Source organism: Panthera leo, chromosome B1 (assembly GCF_018350215.1).
Source record: "Panthera leo isolate Ple1 chromosome B1, P.leo_Ple1_pat1.1, whole genome shotgun sequence".
In the NCBI taxonomy this organism is placed as follows: Eukaryota; Metazoa; Chordata; class Mammalia; order Carnivora; family Felidae; genus Panthera; species Panthera leo.
The window spans coordinates 17,301,959-17,313,207 of NC_056682.1; positions in this window are offsets into that span (position 1 = coordinate 17,301,959).

An 11,249-nucleotide genomic window follows, 5' to 3' on the forward strand; every position below is an offset into this window, starting at 1 on the left:
ATTTATTCATTTTTGAGAGAGAGACAGATAGATCATGAGCAGGGTTGGGGCAGGGAGAGAGGGAAACATAGAATCCAAAGGAGGCTCCAGGCTCCGAGCTGTCAGCACAGAGCCCGACACGGGGCTCGAACTCACAGACTGTGAGATAGTGACCTAAGCTGAGGTCAGATGCTTAACTGACTGAGCCCCCTGGGCACCCCAATTCTTATTTTTTAACTTTTTTTAGTGGTTGTCGTAGAGTTTGTAATGTACATTTGTAATGAATCCAGGTCCACTTTCAAATAACATAAAACGACTTCATGGGTGGCACAAATACTTCATAATAACAAAATATTTCTAATTTCTCCCTGTCATCGTCGGTATCATTATTGTCGTTCATTTCACTTAGACATAAGCATACAAAAGTATATATGTGTATACAGCATACATAATCAAATACATTGTTGCTCTTCCAATTTTGAGCAAACTGTAATGTTAGATCAATTAAGAATAAGAAAACGAAGTTATTTTACCTTTATTAATTCTTGAATACCCTTCCTTTCTTTATGTAGATCCAAGTTTCTGACCTATATTTTCCTTCTCTCTAAAGAATGTCTTTTAACATATCTTGTAAGGCAGGTCTACTGGCAATAAATTCCCTCAGCCTTTGTTCGAGAAAGTCTTTATTTTGCCTTTGCTTTTGAAGGATAATATTTCAGGGTACTGAATTCTAGGTTGGTGGGTTTTTTTTTCTCTCAACACTTTCAATATTTCCCTCCACTCTCTTTTTGCTTATATGGTTTCTAAGAAGTCAGATGTAATTGTTACATTTGCTCGACTATATGCAAAGCATTTTTTTTCCCCTCTGACTTTTTTTTCCCCTTATTCTTAATTTTCTGCAGTTTGAATATAATATGCCTAGATGTCGGTGGGGCGTGGTGGTTGGTTGGTTGTTGCTTAGGGTGGGGAGGGCGTTTGTGTGAGTTTGGATGCATTTATTCTGCTCGCTGATCTCCAAGTTTCCTGGATCTGTAGTTTGGTGTTTGACATTCATTTGGGGAAAACTCTCAGTCATTATTGTTTCAAATATTGTTTCTGTTTCTTTCTGTCTGTCTTCCCTTTCTGATATTCTTATTACATATATGTTATAATTTCTGTAGGTATCTTACAGTTCTTGGACATTTTGGGGCTTTTTTTTTCAAGAATATTTTTTCTCTTTGCTTTTCCATTTTAGAATTTCCTCTTGTCATATCCTCAAACTCCGAGATTCTTTCCTTAGCCATGACCAATCTAATGATTGCATCAAAGACATTCTTCGTTTCTTAGTGTTTTTGGTCTCTAGCATTTCTTTTCTTTTCTTTCTTAGAATTTCCATCTCTCTGCCCACCTTATCCATGTGTTCCTACATGTTGCCTACTTTTTCCATTAAAATCTCTTAGCATATTAATCATAGTTTTAAAACATTTCCGATATGATAATTCCAACATTCCTACTATCTCTAACTCTGTTTCTGATGCTTCTTCTCTTCAGACTGGATTTGCCTTTTAGTATGCCTTGTGATTTTCTGTTCAAAGGTGGACATGCTCTATTTTATCCACTAGAGAAAAGGATGCTCTATTTTATCCACTAGAGAAAAATGGTAAATGGGCCTTTAGTAAAAAGTGGTAAGGGGTGGGGGAAGGGGGAGTATTCTGTAGTCTTCTGATTAGGACTGTTAGTGACGCTGTCCCCCTGGACTGTGAACTTCACCAGTGGTTCTCACTTCCCCCAACCTTTGGTGGGACAGAATGGCTGGAAGGGATTGAGGATGTGTATTTCCTTTCTGCCACGTGGAAGTCTAGAGCTAGCTGGAATTGGGTATTTCTCTTCCCCCCCCCAGGAAATGAGGCTTTGGTAAAACCCCAGCAGTTTAGGTTCTGGTTAAACCGATTCTCCCGAGGGTGGGCCTTGTTAAGAAGAACAGAAAGCTTTGGCATGTTTTGAAACATTTTTTCCCCCCCTCATCCTGCTGGCATCAGTAGGGAAGCACAGAGATACTCACCGTGAAGAGCTGAAAGGACTCCCGGAGGTAAGCTCACATAAGTGCGGAGGCCTCTGTAATTGAGTCCTTCTGTAGTTCTGAACTCTCAGGCTTGTCCACACCAAGTCTCTAGCAATGACACTGTGGGTCACATCTTCCTGTTCCAGCCTGTGGGCTTCTGCTCCGCTAAGTTGCGATTCTCTATAGCCGCCCGTCTCTCGAACTTTGGGGGCAGCAGGAACCAGGTAGAGTTGCTGATTTTCCATCTTTTATAGGTTTTTACTTGATGTTAGAACGGAGCGGTGGCTTCTAAGCTCATTATATGCTGGAAGTAAATAAGGATTTACAAAAATAATTTATTACGACCAAATGGGGTTAATTGCAGAAACTTAGGGTGTGTAGAGTATTGACATATGTTAATGTAAGTTACCATACTGATAAATCAAAGGAGATAAACTACATGATTATCTTAACACAGGCTAAAATGGTATTTAAAAATTCCCTGTTCATTCCCAATTTGGTAAAGTTTCCATAAACTTTAACGAGAATGGACACCATAAAGGATATTTCAAAATAATGTCTATCGTAGACTTAAAAGAGAAATAGTAATTTTCCTCTAAGTTGAGCAGAAGAGGGAGTGCCTGCTAATAACATGCCTATTTAGCATTGTACTGGATGGTTCTGATGATGAAATGAGATTAAAAAGAGAAAAAAGTAAAACTCAACATTTGCAGACGATAGGAGTGTATGTACCTTGTTAAATGACAGGAAAAATGAAATAGTACCCAGAATAGAAGATCTGATATATAACAGCAATCCATGTAAAATTACTGGGAACTGGCTTAATCAGCAGTATGCAGGCCAGTGTGTAAAATTCTTTTAAAAACCTCAAAACTTTGCTAAGACTCATGAAAGAAAACACAAAGGGAAAGACACAGTATTCCTGGACTGACATCTTGAAAACGAATGTCCCTTACGCTTTTTGCCAGCCAACAAAAAGACCAATAGAGATTTTTAAAAATGACGAAATTCCTTGAAACAAAGTGTAGCAAAAAAGGATTTGAATGAGTGGGCGAGGGTGTGAGTTGCCAATGTTAAAATGTACATTAAAAGTCACAATAACTGAAAGAGTATGAGCGTTGTCGATAATTGAAGATCACGTAAGACATAGGTTTGATGAAGTTAACATTTCACATCAGTGGGGGAGGATTATATTATGAAAACAAAGATTCATTGTAAGAAAATGTAAGTAAAAACTAGGGGCGCCTGGGTGGCTCAGTCGGTTAAGCAGCCGACTTCGGCTCAGGTCACGATCTCGCGGTTTGTGAGTTCGAGCCCCGCGTCGGGCTCTGTGCTGACAGCTCGGAGCCTGGAGCCTGCTTCGGATTCTGTGTCTCCCTCTCTCTCTGCCCTCCCCCCACTCATGCTGTCTCTCTCTCTCTCTCTCTCTCAAAAATAAATAAACAATAAAAAATTTTTTTTAAGTGTAAGTAAAAAATGTAGATACATGTTTATGTAACCTTGGTGAGAAGAACTCTCTGACGTGGAAAACAAGAGAAGACAGAAAATACTCATAACCATAGAAAGAACAGTAGTAGCGACCATTGGCTGCACACTATCATGGTCCAGCTCTCGTAAAAGTATCCTTCGTGCGTTACCTTCCACAATCTGCTAGGGGTCCTAAAAGCTGGGGCATTTCTAGTATTTTATGTATGAGAAACATACATGAATGGCTCCGAAAGGTCAAGTGGTGCGCCAAAGGCACGCAGCTAATAAGGGGTAGAAGCAGAATTTGTCATTTCACCTCTTTGATTCCAAAGCATCGACTCTCGTTACTGAGCTACGGTAGTGTTTCTCCGTCATGACAGATTTGTCTGCAAGAAGGTTAAAAGTTCTTATATTTTAAAAAAAAAATGCCATAAATAAGTAAAAGCTAGATAGACCATGGAAATGGTTTGCAACATATCAAAGGATTAATGGCCTTGATTATATACAGAATTTTTTCAAAAAAGAAAAATGATAGACATATATTTAAAGGACATAATTAAAGAATTAAAAACTAAAAATATATATGCAACCTCTGTTTTTTTTTATTAAAAATTTTTTTTAACATTTATTTATTTTTGAGACAGAGAGAGACAGAGCAGGAATGGGCGAGGGGCAGAGAGAGAGAGAGAGGGAGACACCGAATCGGAAGCAGGCTCCAGGCTCCGAGCCATCAGCCCAGAGCCCGACACGGGGCTCGAACTCACGGACCGTGAGATCGTGACCTGAGTCGAAGTCGGACGCTTAACCGACTGAGCCACCCAGGCGCCCTGCAACCTCTGTTTTAGAAAACAAAAATCAGAAGTATGGGCAGTTGCCATTCCAGCTATCACTTTTGAAAACAGTACAAGAAATCACTAGTACTAAGTGTGATCAAAACAATACTAAAATGTGAGGAAAAGCATTCCTGTGCACTACCTATAAGTCTTAAAACTGCATACCCTTTGACCCAGTAATGGCACTGTTAGAAAATAATTGGTCGCATGTTCAGATGTGAATGGACATAGGGTTGTTTGTCCCAGCACTGTTTGTGGTATTTAAAACCTAACCCTCAGGGCACCTTGGTGGCTCAGTCAGCTGAGTATCCGACTTCGGTTGAGGTCATGATCTCGTGGTTCGTGGGTTCGAGCCCCGCGTCAGGCTCTGCGCTGACAGCTCAGAGCCCGAAGCCCGCTTCGGATTCTGTGTCTCCCTCTCTCCCTCTGCCCCTTCCCCACTCACTCTCTGTCTCCCTCTCGCTCTCTGCCTACCACCGCCCCCCCACTTGTGTGCACACGCTCTCTCAAAAATAAACATTTTAATAAAAAAAGAAAACCTAAACCTCCTATAATTGGGTCTTTCATAAACTCATGCAATGAACAGATAAATCTAATGGCACAGATGGCCGTCTCTCTCCCACATAGTGGGGGTGCATATGGAAAACCCCCCAGTCTTTCTGGCTGGGGATGAGGCAAGGGAAGCTGGAGAACCACGAATAGGCACAGAATGAGAAATCTCTGGAAGGAATGAGCCAGAGCAGGGATCCTCAGACTCTGACTGCCCCGTCAGAAAGCGAGCAGTGTCCGAAACCACACCCGTGAGGAGAACACTCACAGCAGCCCCAAAGTCAGGGTCTCACTTAGACTGGAGTGGCCACCCTTCAGTCACGCCCACCGCTCCTTGGAATCCAGCCAAGTTTTCCGAGGCTTCCCTCGCTTGGCCTTTCCGGCCTTGACCTTCCTAACCATCCTTTCAGCCAGTACACCTGGTCCACTCTCCAACCCATGAACTTTCTCTGGTTCCTCATCGTGTTACCCCCTTCGCCCTGTTTCCCACGTGTGCCTTCTGAATGGAACACCCCTTCTACACCCTTTTCGGGACTCGCTCTGATCCTCCCGTGAGGCTAGTCCCCACGTGTTGGTTATGCTTTCCTCCTTTGCACTCCCGCCGTTCACTGCGTCTCCTCTGTCCTATTACCACAAGCCCTACCGTACCTGGTTTCTTGCTGGAATCCCACCGCAGGACCGTGGAGCCAGGCTGGTGGCTTGTTCTTGGTCGCACCCCAGGACCGCACGCGTTGTCTGGTGTTCAGAAGACACCGACAGTTATTTGTTGAATAAAATGAGAGAGTCAGTGAATCAATGATTGCCTGGTGGCCTTAAGATAACATAATTTCCATGAAATTATGCCTTTCATCATATTTGGAAACTTCTAATTTATCAGAAAAAAATGGCTATTTGTCAGACTAATGGGTTTTTAATGCATTTGTCACCCTCAAGTCATGAGACATTTTCTCCGTATTTCTCTGGTCAATGGCAAGAAGGAGGAAGTGTATTTTTTCACTCAGAGAATTTTTGTGTTGCATTTTAATAGATTAGTTAATATGGATTTTATCTGCTTGCCTGTTATAAGAAAACCATTACAGTTAGGTGTTCTGGAAGATGTAAAACAACAGAAGAGTTGACATTTTATTTAGGGTATATATACTTGCACTAAATGTACGTGTATCCTAATTTCATGAGCTAAGTATACCATTAAATAATTTTTTGCCATTACTTTGTGTAATTTGCAAGCTCTCATTTTCATACTAATACAGGTGAAATTTTGCTGGCAGAAGCATATAGTTTATCATATATTTATTATATTCATTATATATAAGAAATATCAGGGATAGTCAAAGTTTTCATGGCGGCATGTATAAATATGTGTGACAAAAGTAGTAACGTGACTATTTATCACGGTGGTGGTTATAAAATAACCACCACGTTTTTGTTTTTGTTTTTGTTTTTGTTTTTGTTTTTACCCCATGATTTCTGCTGGAAATCTGCCTTCTGACTCAGAGGCCCCACCTGCTGACCCCAGGGGATACAGGCTGGGGACCGCAGGCTGTTTCTGGGGTCTTTGGTGGGCAAGACGAGAACACAGAAAAATCCCAGTGAATTCATGATCAAGTTCCAAGGTGTGTATTATAATACTTCTAGTAGATGAAGTATAAAGATGGATACAACTTAAAAAATAAAAATAAAAAATCGAGGCTACTTTTCTCCAAATTGCAGGAATATATAAGGACTTAGGCAGAAGAGATGGGTGAGGTGCCACTGGAACAAGAGCGGGAGCCCATTATCGGATGTGCCGGGAAGGCAATGAGGTCGATGCGGAAGAACGGCAACTCGGGCCGTCAGTGCAGAGTGGTGGAGAGGGATTTGGTCTGCAAGTTACGGTGAGAAACTGCCTCCGTTTGTTTCTCTCAAACTTACTTGCCACGCTTTGAAAAAATTACTGAACCTAAGAGCTAAGTACCTTAAAGCACCTGTTAGTTATTTGCTGTCCTCTAGGGAGAAGGTGCTCCGGTCAAGGATAAATATTTGAATATTGCCCGCTATCCTCAAATAAAATGATGATAAAATGGGTGTAAACAAGCAGACACAAGCAAAATTCCCCGTAGCCAGTGGTCATTAGGAATTTTCCTGCTGGTGAACACAATGGAGTCTTTGTGGAGGCGGTGATGGGCTCAGCGCGCACTCGGGGTGGCACTGAATGGGAGCTTCTCTCGGCAGGGCCAGGACCCCAGCGTAAACACCTCCCCAGGGGCCTCCGCCCCTTTGGTCTAAGTCGGAACCCTCCGAGCCAGTATTTGCGGAGCACGTGTGAGAAATGTCAGGAAGTCGGAACACGCGTAACCCAGAAAGCACGATCGTGTCCACGAGGGTTCGGCGCACGAACCAAAACAGCATTGGCAATGGCCGCGAGCGGCGGGGGCCGCCTGCCCGGGGAAGGGGACTCGGTCAGCGGAGCTCCCTGCACGCAGATGCTTTCATGGGTGACTCGTGACGGCACAGTGACACAGCCCGGCGTCCCAAGTCCGTTGCTCCCCTTTCCACCTCTGTGGCCGCGTTCACATCTGCAGCCGGGGTGGGGGCGCATCCACCCGGCCCCGGCCGCCGTGCCGCTCACGGTTCCTGTCGCCAGGCACTGGCGCATCAGCGACCCGCCGGGGAGAAGCCGTGTTCGCTGCGACGTCCTTCACTGCTCATGACCGACAACCGATCCCCTGGGCCCCCAGTTACCGTCACTGCTGAGGTTCTACAGACGAACAGGACAGAGATCACGCCTCTGGAGTTTCGAGTTAACGTGTAGAGAACTCGTAAGTAACTAGGAAACGTTTCTGATTTTGCTTTCCCGTGACCCCACGCGTGTAACTCTTCTTTGAGCCACTGACCTGTTCTAGAGCGTTTTTGGAGTTGGGACAAAGAGCGCAGCACCTCATAGTTCAGTTTTTATTAAATAATATGTTGCTGCATTGGCACACAAGCCTCGACCACACTGGAAGTTTTTTCCCAAAGGTCACATGATTGCTCACAAGGAAGTTCTGCTCACTTTTATGAGCCCAGGGGCCAGCAAAGGGTGGACTGAACAAATATTAATGCAACTGAGAAAATCAATTGAACCAAGTGAATGAACGAACGAACGAAGGAATGAGCGAATGGTTGGATGGACAGACGGATGAATGGAGACGAGGGGCGGTGAGTGAAGAGATGCACCCGACCCCGGAAGCACTACTATTTGGACCCCAGGTGAATGCAGAGTATATTTTTGTTACATGCAGCAGGTGGGAGAACAAGACACAGGAAGCTGTAAACTTGACCCTGAACATTCTCCTCTCATTCCTAAGACGGTGGGGGGGGACTTGATCTTGTTCATCATCCAAACCTGATGCTTCTGGCATTGGCGGACTGGAGTGGATTCTCAGAAACAGCTTTTGGGTAAAGGGACAGCAGAAGCGGCACCTTGTGACTCGGCTGCCCCCACGTCACACATCCTCCCGTGTGGAACGCATTTAGCAAAAACAACCAAGGTCCGAAGACCAAAGCTGCCCTGGATTGGAGGAGGTTGGTCCAGTGACAACAACCTGAGCAGGAAGCTTCTTGGAATCGTAGCACCAAGAAAATGAAAACTTGCCCACGATACGTTTTAAAAGGCATCTATTAAATGCCAATTTGAAAACGGGGATGGCGGCGAGGGAGGAAACAGTAACGGCAATGAAAGCATTTGGTGAGCGTCTTTGTTCCGAGCTTTGCCGTCTGCCATTTGGTTCGTCTCAGACACGCTGTTCACAAAGGTCTGTGGGAAGCAGCTTGGAGACCAGAGTCAGGGCTTTGAATTTCTGATCTTTGGCATGACATTCGGAAAGTTAGGTTACACCTGGGTTTCCTGATCTGGAAAGTGGGGTGATAATAAGGGGGGGGGGGGTCCCTGGACGGATTCAAGGAGTTACCAATTGCAGAATGTTTGGCATGGAATGAGCTCTCCTACGAACACTCGTCCAGACGGTTAGTGTACATTCCACGTAATTCCTGGGGGGTACTTATTAGCCACACCTCCTTTTCAGTTAAGCAGTTGGTTAACGTCATACAGCTAGTAAGTGACAGGGAACACTTTCCGCCTGAGGTCTGTGGGTCAAAAGCCAGCAGTTTCCGCCTCCCACTGATGCCTGAAGGCACGGGAATTTACAGGTGTACCCTGAGGGCCCATGGCTTTAAAAAAGAGCCCTCCGGTCAGCGGAGTTCAACTCCACCTGAAGGTCGCACAGCTCCCTAGGCAGGGGTGGGGACTATCGGCCAGTGCAGTCACGGAGGCCCCACCTGAGGAAGCCAGGCATCTGCCGGGTGTGGCGGCCAGCGGTCTTGGTGACGAGGATAAACTCTGGTGTCAGACCCCCAAGGTCAAATGGGGCTTTACCACTTGCCCGCTTTGTCGTCACGGACAAATGTCTGTTTCTCTGACATCAACGGCACCGGTAAGAGACACTCCCAGACGTGATGGTTGCCAAGGATGACGGAGCCAAACGTCACACGACAAAGCGCGGCTCGCTGACCCCAGTGTTCGTTGCTGTGGTTAATCTAGTAGAGAACCAACCTAGGTCTGTCATTCATATTCATCGTGAGGCCATCTCCAGAACCACGGCGTGACTAGAAACTATGGCCCAGAAATTAAAGGTAAGACCATGGTTTTCACTGATCTGAGGGTATTTTTCAAATTTGTGAAGTTCCCCATTAGAAGTAAAAATTCAACCTTTTAGATGATTCTTAAAAACAATTTCAATCCGGTAGGAGCTTTTTAGTTGGAGAAACTTTGTGCGTTTTTTAAACAAGTTCGAGAGAGACCCAGAGAGCGTGAGTGGGGGAGGGGCAGAGAGGGAGAGAATCCCAAGCAGGCTCAGTGCTGTCGGTGAAGAGCCTGACAGGGGGCTCGATCCCACGAACTGTGAAACCGGGACCTGAGCCAAAACCAAGAATCGGATGCTTTCACCAACTGAGCCACCCAGGTGCCCTCAACCTTTGTGCATTGTAAACATTTGGTTTAATTGAAATTATGCATGAAATTTTATTTTGTTCCACCCTAACTTAAAGCATCTATTTAAAGTAGAATTACCCTTGAAAGGAGAGGAAAATACTCATTTGCAGTAAATATTTAAAAACGTAAGTCACAAGAGCATCTCTGAAAAACCTTTGCAGTCCTCATTTGCAGGTGGGCTAATATTCCAAAGTTGGCAAGAAAGTGGAGCTGTGCCCTAACAGGCACGAGGAGGTTGACCCTCCTTCTGGGTGGACGATTTGTGCCTCTTCCCGGACCGTCCCCTTATCCGAAAACCGTTAGGTTTTGAATAATGAACTGAAATGAACTGAAGCAATCATCATTAGACATTTTGAGAATTTATTTTTGAGAGAGAGAAGGCAGAGAGATGAGGGGTCGGGGGGAGAGGGAGAAAGAGAATCTTAAGCAGGCTCCATGCCTAGCTCGAAGCCCGACAGGGCTCGATCTCACAACCTGAGCTGAAATCAAGAGTCAGACGCTAAAGGACTGAATCACTCAGGTGCCCTGAGAATTTTTTTACCCGAGGCAACTAACAGCTCTGGTTTATTTTTTTATTTTAATTGTATAGGATGTTTTTTTTAATTTTAATATAGGAAACTTATTGTCAGATTGATTTCCATACAACACCCGGTGCTCATCCCCAAAGATGCCCTCTTCAATACCCATCACCCACCCTCCCCTCCCTCCCATCAGCCCTCAGTTTGTTCTCAGTTTTTAAGACTCTCTTATAACAGCTCTGGTTCAGAATCACTGAGTTCCTATGTGTCCTCCCTCCTACAGACCCTGCACTCGTAGCTCTAAGATCTGTTTGGTCCAAATATTACACGTTTTCTGTCTAGCATCATTTGAGAACATAGCTTCTTCCAGGGTCACGCTTTTGTATAGCACGGGGACAAGTGCATTCGTTGCCTAAGTGTTCACACAAACAGGTTTTCTTGGGAAAGAAAATACTTGTCATTCTTTTCAAGTGGCTCATTCTGTTTGCAGTAGAGGCAGTAAACTGCTAGTGAGGAAATTAAATTCCGACAAACAACTGTCTCAGCCGGCCCACTAATTGCAATTGAACCTAATGCCTCTGAGGAGGAGCAATCAGAAAGTACACTGAATGCTGGTCTGCAAGGGAGCGGCCCACATTGACCTTGAGAAAGTTACTGAGCGGATTCAGTGGGCTGGGCGAGGGTGGGACAGACCGGAGGCAGAGAACGGGGCGCGTCGGGGGAGTTTTCCGGGTGTTGCCGCCCACAAACCTCACAGTTACCTTTGTAGGAGGTCACTGAAAATCGAATCGAAATGAAAGCCGATTTTACGAAGATCCAGTTCCTGGCTAGACTTTTATTTTCCACAGCAACAA